Below are 19,362 nucleotides of genomic sequence, written 5' to 3'. Positions count from 1 at the left end.
GGGGCCGGTGCGCAAATGGAGTGCACCCTTACAGCTGGCCGTGTAATATGACAGACTGTGGGAACATGCAGATGCGCCGCAGTGCTTGGTGTGGGGAACATCATGTGTGAGGATTCGGCAGAGGGTTCTGCAGAGGACTTTAGGATTGTGCTCTCAATGTGACGTTTTTTGGGTTTTATTTCAAAACTAAAATCATTCACAGAGTTAACATTACAGTCAGAAGCACACACATTCCCCCCAATGAGTCGTTTTCGTGGTTGGTTTCTGCGAGGTTCCTGTGACTGCCAAGACTGTGTCTGCTGGCTCAGTCGAAACCGTTGGGCGCCAACTCCCTGGTCCCGCTGAGGTAGAGCCGAAGTGGGAGGCCGGCTCCGCGGGGTGGGCGGTGCAGCTGGGCGCCTGAAGTTTCCGCGCTGTTCGTCCCATCCTCTGGAGGAACGGCCGGAGTGCGAGGCTGACCGAGGGTGGACCAGGTCTCGCACCGTGGCTGACAATTCAGCCGCCTTCTGAGCCCTCTCGATGACGCTCGTAAGATGGGGACCAAACAGAACGTAGGGAGGTGATGGGGCCTTCCAGCGTCTCCCTGTGCAGGTGACCAGGAATGGAGGGCAGGGCCTTGAGCCACAAGGCCCTCTGGATAAGGGTCTGCCAGGCAGCAATGCGAGCAGAACCGGTGAGTACAGCAGCGCACAGATTGAGAATGGCATCAGCAGTTTTAGTAATGATGGTTTTTGACTCGTCAGGAACATCAAGCTCTTCCACCATTTTGGAAGCGCCAAAGGCAGGAAGGGCGACATTATTTCCTGCAGTGCGGGTCTGGAAGGCGCACTGGTGTGCGCGATCGGTGAGCATGGTCATGGTTAGAAGCGGGAACTGCTCGCGGGCCAGCGAGGTGGTTCTTGGCGCCACACAGCGAGGCCACGTCCGGCTCCAGTGGAGGAACGGATGGCCAGCCCAGGTCGGAGAAGCCCTCGACCCTGGTAATGGGCGCATATGTGGAAATTGGCGCCTTAAGCTTAGCAGGCTCGGAGAAGGCGGCGGACCAGCAGCTCATGGCAGAGGGGATGCATGGCCAGACGGGGTCTGGACAGCGCGTCTGTGTTGACCCGAAAATTCCTGCCAAATCATCTGCCTCAGGCGGAGCCGGTTCTGGAACGGCTAGCCCCTTGCGGACTGTGGCCGCGGAGATGATGGCGGGCAGCTCCTGGAGCAGTGCTCTAACTGCTGGCAGGGAGGAGCTAGAAGCCACTGGGGCAGAAGGACCTGCTGAGCGAGGCTCGTCGACCTCCGTGTTGTACAGGAGGGAAAAAGGGCTATGGCAGCCAGCCTCGTCGTACTCCTCACGAGGCTCGTCGACCTCCGTGTTGTACAGGAGGGAAAAAGGGCTATGGTAGCAGCCTCATCATACTCCTCACTAGGCTCGTCGACCTCCGTGTTGTACAGCAGGGAAAAAGGGCTATGGTAGCCAGCCTCGTCGTACTCCTCACGAGGCTCGTCGACCTCCGTGTTGTACAGGAGGGAAGAAGGGCTATGGCAGCCAGCCTCGTCGTACTCCTCACTGTCGATGACATCGCCCAGCTGGGAGGAGCCAGCCGGCTCCTGACCGACGTTGAAGAACTGTAAGGCCTTGTCCAGCAAGTACGTGCCAGCCACCGGAATTTCCTCGTCGGTTGTGGGGGTGAAGCACTCGACCCGGCGGACCTTTTCAGCCACGGGCAGAGCAGCGCAAAACGGGTGCGAGGCCTGGGGAGTCAAGGCCATGCCAGCGTGATGAGCCCTGAGACAGACCTCACACTTGGCTTGCAGGTCGCCGCTGGAGATGGAGCCCGTCTGGCAGGCCGGGCAGGTCCTGGCGTCGCTGGACATGGCTGGTGAGTTGAATGTTGTTTCTTCGATAATTTGCTCTTTAAAGAAAGCTCTTAAGCTTGGCTTGAAGAGATAACGGAGGCGAGCAGTGGAGTCGCTCCGCTTATATACCCACATGGGGTGCCCACCGTTGGTGGGCGTACATTTAAGGTCTTCATGATTGGCTGATGCTGAGATCATCCTTCCAATAGCAGCTAGCTTAAGGGCTAAGACTAGACAAAATAGAAGCAAGGGGGAGGTGTTAATGAGGCTGTCTTTCAGGGTTGATGAACCAATGGATGCTGTTCACCTAAATAGCTCTTGGTTAGAATGAGCTTTTTGAAACAATACCACCGTGCAGAACAAAAAGTAAGTCAAATGCTTTGTGAGCTGAGGAGCTGTCTCTATGCCGACTATAGCATCACGAGAGGTATGGCTCAAATTTTATTTATAAAGCAACTTATAGGCCTGAGTATGCAGGGTGCTGTACAACAAAACAATACATGGTTTAGAGTCGTTAAACCATTACTGGTCTTAGGATAGTGCATTTCTGAAAGTGCGTAGCCAAATGGATGGTAAATGATCAACTAGTTTTTTGTTCTCAAACTTCCTGGCACTGTTTAAAAACCCACAACAGAACAAAAAGTAAGTCAAATGCTTTGTGGCTGAGATGGGGGTGATTTTGTTGTAAAGTATAAGGAAATGTGTGGCTGAATGGTTTAGAGTCGGAGACAAATGTCTGAAAGTAACCCTAAAAATCTTTTACTTCTTAGAGAAATGTACTGTGTGTGTGTGTGTGTGTGTGTGTGTGTGTGTGTGTGTGTGTGTGTGTAAATCCGTTTACGACATGCATGTGAATCTAAGTTATGTGTCTTATTTCCTTGAGTTTAACTATTCTGTACTTCATATCTGAGATGTAAAATTACCAGGCTGGTTCTGGAGATTTATGCTTGGCTAATGGTAAGACATTAAAGGTTTGACAAAGAAGGTTTGACCAGAAGTGATAAAATTGGCCTGTATCAGTAGCTGCTGTCATAAATGCTTTAATTCAAGTTTCCATAGTATCAAAACTGGCTGTATGTGATGTCTTTTAGTACATCTGATCCATCATATCCCCTCTGCTCACATCTTTTTTCACAAATGGTCTCTTTATGTTTAAATGTTACAACAGTTGAATGTAATTTTCAGGAATCTGAGCTTTCAAAAAGGCAAGCAGGGTTGGAGGGAGTTGTGTGGCTAACTCAAAGCATTGCAAATCAACAATATACATCTGGATAAAAAGGTCTCACGTGTGACAGGCTAACACAAAACAGTAATCAAGCGTAACTAAAATGATTCACAAAAGGAAACTTCATGCGCCATTACACCCAGTCATTTTCTTAACATATAGATCTTCACAAAATAGACTACTGACCATATATGAATCTGAGCTTTTAAAGAGGCAATCAGGGTATGAAAGGGAGGGGCTGTGGGAACTGCAGGGGCTAACACACAACAGTTATCAAACGTAACTAAAATGATTCACAAAAGGAAACTTCATGTGCCATTACACCCAGTCATTTTCTTTTCATATAGATCTTCACAAAAGAGACTATTGACAATATGATTTAGGCTAAGGCGGGGGGACTAGGTCAATGAACAATACGCATGCCAATTTGATTTAGACTAGGGAAGGGGGGCCAAGGCCATCGGGTCAATGAACAATAGACCTGTCAATTTAATTTAGGCTAGGGAAGGGGGGGGCAAGGTCATGAGGTCAAAGAACAATAGACCTGTAAGGTCATGAGTTCAAAGAACAATAGACCTGTCAAAAAGTTTGACGAAAGGTGAGTCCTTATACTCTCTTTCAAATAGTAAAACATTTTTAAAGTGAAATGGTCTCCATGTTGGAAGAAAGATAGTCATATTCAAACAGCATTTAAAAAGCGTTGTTGCATCCCTTCCAGAAGGTTGCTGGTAAATTCCACCCGCAAGGCCTTTTTGTTCAAAGTTGACATGTTCTCCTCTTGCATGCTGGGCTTTACCCTGGGAACTCTGCTTTCCTCCCAACAGGGATGCTGCCAGGGATTTTGGGCCCCATGAAAAATCATTAAAATTATTTAACATTTTTTGGCACCTCTTTCAGTCATGGGCCCTTAGAATCCTCACAACATTTCCCTATACCACACCATTGTTCCTACAGTGCAAAAACATACATGTGAGGCTGATCAGAGACTAAATTGTCACCAAGTGGTAAACTTCTATATTTCATCTGCTGTTTGACCATCTTAGATTTCTTTTCTCACTCTGCATCTTGAAGGTGGGTGATGTCCCAGTAAGACCAGGTTGTTGTCAGAAATACCACTGCAAGGACTGTTGCGGATCAGACCTTAATGAAGTACTGTGCCTTTACTGTCTATATGTTTGACAACCTCAGTGTCTGATAGAACCAGCCCACCATTCCTTCAGCTGGGATGTTGGACTCTTGGATTTCAGGTGCCACCTTGTTGACAGTGGCAGGTTCTCAGCAACACATTGGCTCTGCTTGTCACTGACTCAGGGTGTTACAGCAGCAGCCTCTCTCCATCACTCACACCTGAACTGACTTCCTCGACTCAGATGGCTGAAGTTTATTACCTCAAACTTTTAAAAGTCTTTTCTTTTTTAATCAAATCATTTTCAGTTTATGTTGACCGGTGTAATAATGGAGGTCAAGGCAGGGAGCAGCATTATACTTTTAGTTTTATGAACCCACACAATAAGAGGGACTCTGTGAAGCAGGTGGGCTTCTGATTTGATTACTATTGGACAGAGGGCATCAAATAATGTAAGGTGCTCGTAAGGTGGAGGAGATGTGCTGTTTATTTGTTTTTCAAGGGTTTTGTTGCTTTAGTTGCAATAGTCTCACTTGTGCGTGTGTGTGTGGGCGGGCGGGTATAATTTTAGAAAGTATAAATAAAACAATATGACACATTCCTTTAGTTTATGCAACAAATTTAGTCTAGAAATTATTTGCAGTTATGTTTATTTTTAAATTTAGATATATTTTTATTTGCATCCCTTACTCAGATTTCTATAAAACTGAGGAGTTGAAAGTGTTTGCTTGTTGCTAAAATGACATAACCTTGCATTGCAAGCTGAATTTTTGCGAGATTTGGAGTTTTCCAAGCTCAGGAGAAATGTGTAGACCCGACACAGGGCGGGGCTACACATACAGATCTGGCTGCTGCCAGGTTAACAATGACAGTGATGATTACGAAACATTTTCATCTAAATTAAAGACTTGAAAAAACCCAAGTAATATGAAAAATATTTTCTTTTCAATAAAATATAACAGGAAAAATTAATACTGCATGTGCCAATTTTTTATTTGTTCTTAGCTTTTGTTTATTCATAGTGACATTTTCTTTGAAATGTCACTCATACATAATTTTTCTCATAACTTCAGTAGATTTCAAACTTCCCCGTTGCCTTATCAGTAATATAAAACAAAATTTCATAGGATTTTATAGATGAGCCTGTTCCAAATGTTGTACATAGGTCATGGTGGGTGATGACCAGGTTGTTGTCAGGAATACCACTGCAAGGACTGCTGTTGATCAGACCTTAATGAATGAAGTACTGTGCCTTTACTGTCTATATGTTTGACAACCTCAGTGTCTGATAGAACCAGCCCACCATTCCTTCAGCTGGGATGTTGGACTCTTGGATTTCATTGTGGTATGTGGAATGTGTGAGTATGGGGAGAAACTAGTCTCAAAAGATATGTGCATGTGTAATAAGATTTGTGTGTGTGTAACAACTTTTGCATGTGTGGATAAAAAAGCTGAAGGAAAGTAAGTCCGCAGTGTCACACGTCTCTTCTGTTAATTTAGCTTTTCAGTCACAATTTCTCTGAGTCTGTGTTGAAAATATGTGAACATATCTCACCATTTTCCTGCTTGTGGAACAGTGTCTGCTTGATGGAGCAAATGCAAACGTTCATTTAATGGATATCTCTGGTGCTGGCCTGCCTGTTTTTGTGCTATAGTGGTGCACAGTGGCGGTTCTACATGGAATTACTCCCCGGGCGAGGCACCCTTTGAGCCCCCCCCCCCCCCCACCACCACCACCACCACCTGCACGCACACACGCATGTTTTCTACAAACAGGCAAGTTTTATTAGAACGACTATTGAACATTCATTTTTCTAAGTTGCACATGTTTACATTAATTACTATAAAGTTGTCAGAATGTAAAGCAATATACATTATATACTGTATCAAAATATATAGAATCAAATATACAAAAACAACTAAACTAAATATTAAGAATATATGAACTAGGGCCTGCACGACTTAATTTTTTTTAAAGTCGACAGTCAAGCAATGAAAGTCGAGTCGACTTCGACTAGTCGTTGATGACGTCATACACCTGAAGCGGCGGCGGGGGGGGGGGGGGGGGGGGGGGGGGTCGGTAGGTTCGCTGGAGTTTTTGACAATTAAAATTGCGTCCACATTTTCTAAGTTAACACATCTCTTTTAACAACGGTAGTTTCTGCATCCTACTTCAGTCCTCTCCCCCCTCCCCCTGCACAGCAGCAGCAAACTGATGCGCCTGCAGCCTCTCGGAGTTTCTGCTGCTCTAAACATTAAAATAATTATTTCATTTTCTGTTCCTCACTTCTGATTACCTTCAAAGGTGTTTGCTTGTTGCAACCACCAGGTACAAAAACGAATTTGTTTTTATTTGACTATTTTTCTGTCCTGTCTGTTTATTATCTTCCTGCATCTCATCTCAATCCTAAAGAGAAACTGCTACCTGGCTGGGTTCATTTATATTCACCTCATGAGTTACCTTTGAACTGCAGTTCTAAAAGATCTACCGACCGCAAAAACAGCAGAGTGCCGCTGCTCGCCAGCCGACTACAACGGGACCGTTTTTGCTGCGGAGTTCGTGCTGGAGCAGAGCGGAGATAGTGGAATCTTGGGGGTGCGTCACCGGAGGACAACAGGTGATGGACCTCGCTCTGCAGCAGCGAAATGCATCAGGCACAAATAACAGACAGAAAACATGAAAGGAAATGAGCCGACATGAACGATCGAGTGTTTAATTTGTTTTTAAGGTGGTGACACCTGATTTGGCGGTGCTCAGGACGCAGATGTCTGGAGCGCGCGTCAGCGATCAGAGCTTTGCATGCGCAAACTGGTGGGGGTGAGGGGAAGGTAAAATTGCAAGAGGGAAAAGGTCACAGTTTGGTTATATGTCCGTTTTACCGCCGGTGTCGGTACCGACGCGCACAGCGCTGTCGCCTCCGCCTTGATCCAGACGCGCAGGGGCTCATCACCTGCTGTCTTTTCCGAGGACTGCATCTTGTCAGTCATTATCACGTGACAGCGACTAGTCGATGACAGGCATAAAAAGTCACTACAGAGCCGTGAAGTCGACTAGTCGACTAGTTCGTACAACCCCTAATATGAACATAATATATAATAAATATTCTAAATAGCAAAAATATTTCACACATAACAAACTAAAGATAATCACTACAGCATTGCACTTAGAACAGAAAACACAAACCAAAATTAAAACCTGACCTTGATGCAAAGTCATCAATAATGTCATCATATGAAATCTGCTCCCCTACTGAGTGATTGATTCTAATCAGAGCCAGGTTAGTGAGCCGCCCCTGAAACATAGTTGACCTCAGGTAGACTTGATCAAGTTTTGAAAAGCTCCTCTCAGCTTGAGCCACAGTGACTGGCAGAGCAGTCCAAAAGTTGGGGTAGATCTCCAATAGATCTCTATCATGATCCATAATATTTTAGAATTGCCTCTGAAATTGTAATTTAAACTGACATAAAAAAAACTAAAGACTACAAAAATGCCAACTTTTACAGAACAAATCAGGTAAAAAATAATCAGTGCAGCCATCTGCAATAAACAAACAGGATAGTTAGTGGTGACTAGGCAGTTTTCTTCTGCTTGTAGAGTTGTTTTATTTATTATTATGTGAACACAATCAACATGTGTTTGTTGTTGTTCGGGCAGGCCACAGGCTGCAGCGAGCATTTAACAAATCCTAGTTTGAATCAGTAAAAAACGATTCAAGGAGTTAGTTCGAACCATTTGAATATTCGTTTCAATATGTCAGCCCTATTAGCTCTGTTAGAAATTAGTTGACCGAATTTAACCTTTAAAATCCCAGTTAACTGGTTCAAAAAATTGAAAACATGCATCATGAGAGGTACATACCTTTATCGTTCTCCTCTTTTTATTTTTTTTTTTATTTTTTCCTGAATCGGGAACCTGGTGGTTTTAGCCTTTTTATTTTCATCATCTCTTCGGTTTGGCTCTTGACTCAATAAGTTTCCTTTAGTCAGGACTGAACAATTTGACCTTGATGGGGGGGTGACCACAAAATCGTTTTGTTTTTCCTTTTTTTATTCGGCCCTTTTACGCAATTCAGAAAAACCTGAAAGAATGATAGGCCTGTGTTTATGATATTATGAATGAAATTGTGCGTTAAATGGAAGAACATCAAGATGTGATTGACTTTAGCCATGTTGATACAGTTGATTCAGCCCCTACCCACTCATTTCATTTTGGAAAGACCATCGACATAAATATACCCAGAAAGACCCAGTGATGAATTCCCCCGCCGCACCCCTCCCCTTCCTCTTCTTCGCACGGAGCACCTGTCAGCAGGAGCGCCTGCAGCTACAGGGGACGCCAACTTGCTGTTTCCAATCCAGGCACTGTGATAATAGAAAACCTCGGTGCGGCGCAGATTTCTTTCTTTTTTATTTTTTACTCAGCGCTTGTGCTCCCCTTTTGTGTCTTGAAAAAATGCCGCCCCGGGCAACTGCCCTGTCTGCCCGTGCCTAAAACCGCTACTGGTGGTGCACTTCAACAAAGAGCTGATGCAGAAGTATCATCCCTTTTTCTGGGTGGATGGGGTGTGGCTTTGCTGCCAGCAGGAAGTCAAACAAGCTATGGGCTGCAAAGTACTGGATTCAAAGAATGGTAAGAATTAACTATAGTTTGAAATAAGACCCCCATAACATTCAAAGAGTTGTGTATTCAATAAATATGCATTTTGTCTCTACTATGGGGAGAAACAAGTCTCAAAAGATCTGTGCATGTGTAAGAAAATGTGCACATATGTAACTAGATTTGCGTGTATATAACAAGATTTGTGCACGTGTCTAAAATAATAACCTGTGATGGCTGGTATAAGTGGGCTAGTAGGGCTAAGCCCTCCCGAATGTGACAGCAAAATGTTAAAATATTTATCTATTAAACACAAATGAAAAACATTGCATCACATTTTGAAAAATTTACACAGCTGCTGTCCGACTGTCCCAAGAAAACAGCTACATTTCTCCAAAGGGCTAACTTTTCTCAGCCCAAACAGCCCCATTATATTAAATGCAGTTAGTGGTATGAAGTGACTAAAGGGCTGGAAACATGCCCCCTTAATTTGCTGCTCATGTGGGCTAATTCTGTTCAGCCCAGAGTCAGACCAAAGCCTTGGGCTTTAGTCAATTATGCTGGACAATGTGTGGTTTGTGGGTGTGGTTTTGCGTAGACAGAGCGAATTGGAATAATGACAGCAGCAGAGTGCGAAATTAGAATGAATGAGGTTGATTAATATCTCACCTGTTTTCATCAATGTCTCTGGAAGAGAAAATAGAAATTAAGAGGTTGGGGCAGATAGATCAATGCAAATTCAAATCCAACAAAAGGAAAAGCAGCAAAACCAAAGTTTTTTGTGATCTGGTTTCAGCAGAGGTACTGGCTATATGCAAGTGTGGCTAAAAAATCTCCAAACTGCAGCATTTTAATAAATGTATGTTGGCTCACCCTACAATTTTAACCACCAGCCGGCACTGATAATAACTGTCTCTTTATAACTGGACAACAAAGCGTGCACGTTTAACTTTCACTTACTTACAAGGAAAGACCACTTGGACACCATCCCATTATATTCTTGTGTCTTTTCTCAGTTTGAATGCCAGCTTTTCCCAGTCAGAGAACTACTCCACTATATTTAATTATGTTTTAATGGCTCATAAACACCATTTTATCTAAAGAAGCAATATTAGAATAATAAAAAAAAACGTTGGTTACGTATTGTAACCCCAGATTTTATGAGTCTAGTCGCAGCCCTTAAGCTAGCTGCTATTGGAAGGATGATCTCCGCATCAGCCAATCATGAAGAGCTAAAATGTACGCCCAACAATAGTGGGCCCCCTTGTGGTATATAACTGCAGTGACCCCACTGCTCACCTCCAATGGCTCTTATTCCCATCATAACCAGTGGGGCCAGTGGCTTAAGGGCTGCGACTAGACTCATAGAATCTGGGGTTACAATACGTAACCAACGTTCTATTTCGTCTAGTCTTAGCCCTTAAGCTAGCTGCTATTGGAATAAAGCGCAGCTGGATGGGTTTACGCCCCACTGGTTAACACAACCAATGGACACACCCAATCAAATCTCCTCTAGTGGGGGACGTTCAGCCACAGACCAGGCTTAAAGACTGAGGCAGCCACAATAAAAGAGGGGCCCCCACTAAAAAACATAATCCACAAGAGGATGAAATCCATCTCAGCAAGGCCAATGAGGTGCCATAAGCATTAATTTAGCCTGCTGGGGTCCAAGCACTGAACGAGTGATGGAACCTGAAGACACATCTCGTAACTAATAACGAGTAAAGGAACAGGGTGAAGCCCATGAAGCAGCCTGACAAATGTCTTCCATTGACACACCACTGAGGAGCGCCATAGAAGAGGAAATCCCTCTGGCTGAGTGAGCCCTGAGTGCCTCAGGGGGATCCTGCTCTGATGATGTGTAAGCGAGGGAAATGGCGTCACACAGCCAGTGTGAAAGACGCTGGGCCGACAGCGCCTGACCAAGGGAAGACTCCCTGTAGTTCACAAACAGGTTTTGTGAGCGACGAATCCCTGAAGTGCGTGACAAATATCGTGCAAGCGCGCGCACCGGGCAGAGAAGGTGCGAAGCCGCCTCCTCCTCAGAATTATGGGGAGGAGGAAAAAGTCCAGCCAATGAAATTGACCTGGATTTGAAGGAAGCATTAATGCTTTTTGGCACAAAGGCTGGGTTGGGGCATAAAACAGCAGACCCGCCATCCTCCCGGATCCTGAGGCATGCGGGAGCCACTGAGAGGGCGGTCAGGTCACTCACTCTCTTAACTGATGCTAGCGCCAGCAGCAATGCAGTTTTAAGCAACAGGAACTTGAGTGAGACCTGATCCAAGGGTTCAAATGGAGCTCCAGATAAGCCGCGCAGAACCACCGTTAGATCCCATTGGGGAAACAGCGGGCAGAACACAGGTCTGTTCCTCCTGACACCTTTTAGAAAACGTTTTGTGAAGGGATGATTGAAAACAGATCTATCTCCAAAACCCTGATGACAGGATGAGATAGCTGCAGCATACAGTGGGGCAAAAAAGTATTTAGTCAGCCACCGATTGTGCAAGTTCTCCCACTTAAAATGATGACAGAGGTCAGTAATTTTCATCATAGGTACACGTCAACTGTGAGAGACAGAATGTGAAAAAAAATCCATGAATTCACATGGCAGGATTTTTAAAGAATTTATTTGTAAATCAGGGTGGAAAATAAGTATTTGGTCAATAACAAAAATTCAACTCAATACTTTGTAACATAACCTTTGTTGGCAATAACAGAGGTCAAATGATTACTATAGGTCTTTACCAGGTTTGCACACACAGTAGCTGGTATTTTGGCCCATTCCTCCATGCAGATCCTCTCGAGAGCAGTGATGTTTTGGGGCTGTCGCCGAGCAACATGGACTTTCAACTCCCTCCACAGATTTTCTTTGGGGTTGAGGTCTGGAGACTGGCTAGGCCACTCCAGTACTTTCAAATGCTTCTTACGGAGCCACTCCTTTGTTGCCCGGGCGGTGTGTTTGGGATCATTGTCGTGTTGGAAGACCCAGCCACGTTTCATCTTCAAAGTTCTCACTGATGGAAGGAGGTTTTGGCTCAGAATCTCACGATACATGGCCCCATTCATTCTTTCCTTAACACGGATCAGTCGTCCTGTCCCCTTAGCAGAAATACAGCCCCAAAGCATGATGTTCCCACCCCCATGCTTCACAGTAGGTATGGTGTTCTTGGGATGCAACTCAGTATTCTTCTTCCTCCAAACACGACAAGTTGAGTTTATACCAAAAAGTTCTACTTTGGTTTCATCTGACCACATGACATTCTCCCAATCCTCTGCTGTATCATCCATGTGCTCTCTTGCAAACTTCAGACGGGCCTGGACATGCACTGGCTTCAGCAGCGGAACACGTCTGGCACTGCAGGATTTGATTCCCTGCCGTTGTAGTGTGTTACTGATGGTGGCCTTTGTTACTGTGGTCCCAGCTCTCTGCAGGTCATTCACCAGGTCCCCCCGTGTGGTTCTGGGATTCTTGCTCACCGTTCTCATGATCATTTTGACCCCACGGGATGAGATCTTACGTGAAGCCCCAGATCGAGGGAGATTATCAGTGGTCTTGTATGCCTTCCATTTTCTGATAATTGCTCCCACAGTTGATTTTTTCACACCAAGCTGCTTGCCTATTGTAGATTCACTCTTCCCAGTCTGGTGCAGGTCTACAATTCTTTTCCTGGTGTCCTTCGAAAGCTCTTTGGTCTTGGCCATAGTGGAGTTTGGAGTCTGACTGTTTGAGGCTGTGGACAGGTGTCTTTTATACAGATAATGAGTTCAAACAGGTGCCATTAATACAGGTAACGAGTGGAGGACAGAAAAGCTTCTTAAAGAAGACGTTACAGGTCTGTGAGAGCCAGAGATTTTCCTTGTTTGAAGTGACCAAATACTTATTTTCCACCCTGATTTACAAATAAATTCTTTAAAAATCCTGCCATGTGAATTCATGGATTTTTTTTCTCATTCTGTCTCTCACAGTTGAAGTGTACCTATGATGTAAATTACTGACCTCTGTCATCATTTTAAGTGGGAGAACTTGCACAATCAGTGGCTGACTAAATACTTTTTTGCCCCACTGTATGTCTTAACAGTGCTGAATGCGAGGCCCCTGTCCATCAGTATCTGCAGAAACGATAGGACAACCGCCAGCTGGCAGGAGAGCGCTTGAACATTTCGCTCTGTGCACCATTTTTGGAAAGCTGCCCATTTAGCAGCGTAACCCCCAAATTCCACTACCTCCGCTCCGGTCCGCCCCCGCCTTCCGCAGCCGCTCGCTTCCGAACTCAATTTTTACTGGTACCCGCTCTACAACGGCTCCGCTCCGGTGCGGAGACATGAAGGGGGCAAACAAGCATGCGCTGGATTTTCGAGATCTTGCGATACAGTCCGAGCAATAAACGCGGAAGTTAGATCCAAACACCCGTTGTGTAGGAGAAGCATCGGCATGAACTGTTTAATCTGCCCATTATTTGTGTAGAAAGATCAGCAGTGTTTGGATCAACAAAGTGTGACTACTTTGATAGTAGAAACTGTATTCATGGCTTACTTTTGTGCATTTAAACTTCAGCCGCCATTGATAGTTGTTAAAAGTTGTTAAACCTGTGCATATGAAACAAAAAACGCCTTTTGTTTATCGATTTATTGTGAAAAACGGAAATTGTGCTTGCTCCTTTTCCTGATGGGCAGTTGTGATTTCTGTCCATTTACTGTGGAGGTGCTCCGGCGTCCGGCGAAAATAGGATCGATTCTATTTTTGCCGGACGCCGGAACAGAGGGCGGCGCACGGCGCCGCACTGCCGGAGCACGGCCGGAGCACGGCCGCAGTAGTGGAATTGCTCTGATTGACTACAACGGGACCGATTTTGCTCCGGCGTTCGTGGCGGAGTGGAGCGGATGTAGTGGAATTTGGGGGTAAGACGCAATGGTAGAAGGCGCCCGCGCACTCTGAATCGTGGCGACCACATCATGCGGCAGCCCAGAAGCCTCTAAGCATGACCGCTCAGCGGCCAAACCCACAGCCGCTGGCCTAATTCTGGAGGATGTTTGATTATCCCATCCGCCTGGAGAAGGGCGTCCTCCCTCCAAGGGAGCCTCCACGGGGAGCCGGACACTAGCGCTTGCAGGTTCGGAAACCATGACGCGGACAAGCGTCTGGGAGCCACCAGAATCACCGAGAGCTGTTCCGACCGAATTCGGTCCAGGAGACGGGGAATCAGAGGGACTGGTGGAAACGCATAAAGGAGCGTTCGAGGCCAGGGCTGGTGTGAGAAGGCATCCGCCCCGAGCGGGGGTCCGTCCCGGGGACTCAGGGAATACCACAGGCGACACTGAGCGTTTTCGCAAGCCGCGAACAGATCCACAGACGGTTCCCCGAACCTGATCCAGATCTGTGATATCAGTGCAGGATGCAGACGCCAGTCGGAGTCGCGGGGTCCCTCTCTCGACAGGATGTCTGCCGCTACATTCAGTACCCCCGGAATGTAGATGGCTCTGATGGACAGCAGATGGACATGTGTCCAACACAGTAAATCTGTGGCGACACGCAACAGTGGGAGGGATCGAACTCCTCCTTGGCGATTTATGTAGGCTGCCGCCACCTGGTTGTCTGTGGAAACTTCGACATGACGGCCCTCGAGAAGGGCGGCGAAGTGTCTGATCACATTCCTCACTGTCATAAGCTCCAACACATTTATGTGCTCGTGCGTGTGGGAGGGCCAGCGATCTGCCACTGTATGGGACAAGCACGTGCCCCCCACCCCGACAGTGACGCATCCGTAAACACAGATACGTGTGACGCAGGATGTCCGATGGGAACCCCGCGTGAGAGGATGCAGGGGTTCCCCCAGTGAGTGAGGTCCCCGCCCACTGAAGGGGGAATCCTCAACATACGTCTCTTCTGACGTATCGGGTGTACCCGGAGGCGGATGAACCAGCGTTGCAAGCGCCTCGTGCGCAGCAAACCTAGCGGTACCACCGAATGGGCTGCGGACATCATGCCCAGGAGTTTCATGACTAACAGGGCTCTCACGATCTTGCGGGGTTGTACACGGGAGATCACCGTGGAGAGATCTGCCGCTCTTGCAGGCGACAAACGTGCTCTCATTAGGGAGGCGTTCAGCTCCACCCCGAGATACACAATCGACTGGGACGGAAGGATGGAGCTCTTCTCCCAGTTTATAGAAAACCCTAGGGTTGACAGATGCTCTGTCAACCTCCTGGTTTGCTGTGACGCCTCGTCCTTGGACCGAGCGCACAGGAGAAGATCGTCCAGGTAAAATAAGACCCTCATTCCCTCCATGCGCAGCGGCTGCAGCGCGGTCTCCAGGCATTTGGAGAAGGTGCGCGGGGCTAGCGAGTAGCCGAAAGGGAGGCGATTGAACTGATATTGAACTCCCTTGAACGAAAAACGCAGAAACTTCCGGTGGTTTGGAACTACTGGTATGTGGAAGTATGCGTCTTTCAGGTCGATTGACGTGAACCAATCCCCGGGGCGCACATATTCCAGGACTTGTCTCATCGTTGTAGCGTTATGGATTTATGCTCTTTTATGAAAGAGAAACCATGCTACGTATTAATTCGGAATATTAATTTTAATAAATCAATAACCAAATTTTATATTGTTCAGAAGACTCAAAGGTTGTTTTCATCCATGAACTGCCGATAATATCTGAGTGTCTGTGTTTCAGTTCAATGAGGAAACAAGTTTGAAGGATTAAAAGTTTTAATTCTTCAAATTAAACTAATGATTTTGAAAATTGACAAACAGGAAATAACAATCACATTGGCAACTTTGTGGGACAATCTTTTAACAGTTTATATGCTGTTCTTGCTCAAATAGACCTTCTGGTGAATTTATGAAGATTGAGAATGTTGTGACATGAATGCGTGTGTGAGTCTGATTTTGCTTCAGGAAGAAACAGGTGTCTGAGTGAAGTGATGGTTTGGATAAACTTAGGTCTTATCAGAGAACTGCATCAAACGCTAAAACCGTGCTCTGTCTCACCGAACTCTTGTGGACCCTCTTTCGGATCCGGGCCGTGGAGGATGTTGTGGTTCATCCAGATGACACCGGCGGCTGACAGGAGACGTAGGTGTCGAACGGAACCGGTCCAGAGTTGCCCTCGGTACACGTGAATGGTAGAGCGTTTTATCGATGCGCTTTCTTAAGTTAATTCACTCAGAAATCAAAAGACTCGGTAATGAGTCTTCGTTAGAAGTCGCGATTCAGCTATTCTGCCTGGCTTGGCAGAAACAGCGTGAAAGGGGGGAAGAACGAGCCAACAGGCTCTGCCCCCCCTTTCGGTTTTCAGGTCTGCTCCTCCTTGAACCGTCACCTTATCGTGGTGGAGGAGTTTGAGTGCCCTAATGATCCTAGGAGCTATGTTGTCTGGGGCACTTAGTGCCCCTGGTAGGGTCTCCCATGACAAATTGGTCTTAGGTGAAGGGTGAGACAAAGAACGGTTCGAAGGATCTTTCATGGCGGTGAAAACGAAGAGTCGGAGTACCCGGCCCGGAGGGTTACCGGGGTCCCACCCTGGAGCCAGGCCTGGGGTTGGGGCCCGTGAGCGAGCGCCTGGTGGCCGGGCTTTCGCCCATGGGGCCCGGCCGGGCCCAGCCCGAACCGGATACATGGGCTCGTCCAACTGTGGACCCACCACCCGCAGGAGGAACATGAAGGGTCCGGTGCAATGTGAATCGGGTGGCAGACCAAGGCGGGAGCCTTGGCGGTCCAATCCCCGGACAAGAAAACTAGTTTTTGGGACATGGAACGTCACCTCGCTGGCGGGGAAGGAGCCGGAGCTTGTGGCAGAGGTTGAGCGGTACCGGCTAGATATAGTCGGACTCACCTCGACACATTGCATTGGCTCTGGAACCCGAGACCTGGAGAGGGGTTGGACACTCTACTTTGCTGGAGTTGCTCCGGGTGAGAGGCGGAGGGCTGGGGTTGGCTTTTTGTTAGCCCCGAGACTCTCTGCCTGTGTGTTGGGGTTTACCCCGGGGGACAAGAGGGTAGCTTCCTTGCGCCTTCGGGTCGGGGAACGGGTCCTGACTGTTGTTTGTGCTTATGGGCCAAATATCAGTTCAGAGTACCCACCCTTTGTGGAGTCCCTGGCACGAGTGCTAGATAGTGCTCCATCAGGGGACTCCATTGTCCTGCTGGGGGACTTCAATGCTCACGTGGGCAATGACAGCTTGACCTGGAGGGGTGTGATTGGGAGGAACGGCCCACCTGATCAGAACTCGAGCGGTGTTTTGTTATTGGACTTCTGTGCAAGCCGCAGTTTGGCCATAACGAACACCATGTTCGAACATAAGGATGCCCACCGGTACACTTGGTACCAGGGCAGCCTAGGTCACAGGTCGATGATAGATTTTGTAGTCGTATCATCTGACCTGCGGCCGTATGTTTTGGACACCCGAGTGAAGAGAGGGGCGGAGCTGTCAACTGATCACCACCTGGTGGTGAGTTGGATCAGATGGCAAGGGAACATGCCGCGTAGACCTGGCAGACCCAAACGCATAGTGAGGGTCTGCTGGGAACGCCTGGCAGAAGAACCTGTCAAGACGGTCTTCAACTCCCACCTCCGGCAGAGCTTTGACCACGTCCCGAGAGCAGTGGGGGACATTGAGTCCGAGTGGGCCTTGTTCCACTCTGCGATTGTCGAGGCGGCTGTTGCTAGCTGTGGTCGTAAGGTGGCCGGTGCCAGTCGTGGTGGCAACCCCCGTACCCGCTGGTGGACACCAGAGGTTCGGGGAGCCGTCAGGCTGAAGAAGGAGGCCTACAGGGCGTGGCTGGTCTGTGGGTCTCCAGAGGCAGCAGACAGGTACCGGATAGCCAAGCGGGGTGCAGCAGTGGCAGTTGCCGAGGCAAAATCTCGGGCGTGGGAGGAGTTTGGTGAGGCCATGGAGAAAGACTATCGATCGGCTCCAAAGAGGTTCTGGCAAACTGTCCGGCGCCTCAGGAGAGGAAGGCAGCAACTCGCTCACACTGTTTACAGTGGGGATGGGGAGCTGCTGACGTCAACTGAGGCTATAGTCGGACGGTGGAAGGAATACTTTGAGGAGCTCCTCAATCCCACCAATGCGCATTCCGAGGAGGAACCAGAGCTGGGAGGCCTGGGGATGGACTGTCCGATCTCGGGGGCAGAAGTTGCTGAGGTAGTCAAACAACTACACAGCGGCGGAGCCCCGGGGGCGGATGAGGTTCGTCCTGGGTATCTCAAGGCTATGGATGTTGTAGGGCTGTCATGGTTGACACGTCTCTACAACATTGCGTGGTCATCGGGGGCAGTTCCTAGGGAGTGGCAGACCGGGGTGGTGGTCCCTATCTTTAAGAAGGGTGACCTGAGGGTGTGTTCCAACTATAGGGGGATCACACTCCTCAGCCTCCCTGGAAAGGTCTACGCCAAGGTACTGGAGAGGAGGGTCCGATCGATAGTTGAATCTCAGATAGAGGAGGAGCAATGTGGTTTTCGTCCTGGCCGTGGAACTGTGGACCAGCTCTATACCCTTGCAAGGGTGATGGAGGGGGCATGGGAGTTTGCCCAACCAATCCACATGTGCTTTGTGGATTTGGAGAAGGCTTATGACCGTGTCCCCAGGGGCACCCTGTGGGGGACGCTCCAGGAGTATGGGGTGGGTGGCTTTCTGTTAAGGGCCATCCAGTCCCTTTACCAGAGGAGCGTGAGTTTGGTCCGCATAGCCGGTAGTAAGTCGGACCTGTTCCCAGTGAGGGTTGGACTCCGCCAGGGCTGCCCTTTGTCACCGGTTCTGTTCATCACTTTTATGGACAGAATTTCTAGACGCAGCCGTGGTGTGGAGTGTGTCGAGTTTGGTGGCAGGAGAATCTCGTCTCTGCTTTTTGCGGATGATGTGGTCCTCCTAGCTTCATCCAGCTCTGACCTTCAGCTCTTGCTGGGTAGGTTCGCGGCCGAATGTGAAGCAGCTGGGATGAGGATCAGCACCTCCAAATCTGAGACCATGGTTCTCGACCGGAAAAGGGTGGCTTGCCACCTCCGGGTCGGGGGAGAGGTCCTACCTCAAGTGGAGGAGTTTAAGTATCTCGGGGTCTTGTTCACGAGTGAGGGTAGGAGGGATCGGGAGATCGACAGGCGGATTGGTTCGGCGTCTGCAGTGATGCGGACGCTGAGCCGATCTGTCGTGGGGAAGAGGGAGCTGAGCCAGAAAGCCAGGCTCTCGATTTACCGGTCGATCTACGTCCCAATCCTCACCTATGGTCATGAGCTTTGGGTAATGACCGAAAGAACGAGATCGCGGATACAAGCGGCCGAAATGAGTTTCCTCCGTAGGGTGGCCGGGCTCAGCCTTAGAGATAGGGTGAGGAGCTCGGACATTCGGGAGGGACTCGGAGTAGAACCGCTGCTCCTCCGGATCGAAAGGAGCCAGTTGAGGTGGTTTGGGCATCTGGTCAGGATGCCTCCTGGACGCCTCCCCGGGGAGGTGTTTCGGGCATGTCCTGCCGGCAGAAGGCCCCCGGGTCGACCCAGGACACGTTGGAGAAGTTACATCTCCAATCTGGTCCGGCAACGCCTTGGGGTCCTGCCGGAGGAGCTG

Source organism: Nothobranchius furzeri, chromosome 1 (assembly GCF_043380555.1).
Source record: "Nothobranchius furzeri strain GRZ-AD chromosome 1, NfurGRZ-RIMD1, whole genome shotgun sequence".
Classification (NCBI taxonomy): domain Eukaryota; kingdom Metazoa; phylum Chordata; class Actinopteri; order Cyprinodontiformes; family Nothobranchiidae; genus Nothobranchius; species Nothobranchius furzeri.
The sequence above is the reverse complement of the archived record's forward strand: the minus strand, read 5'-3'. Positions refer to the sequence as shown.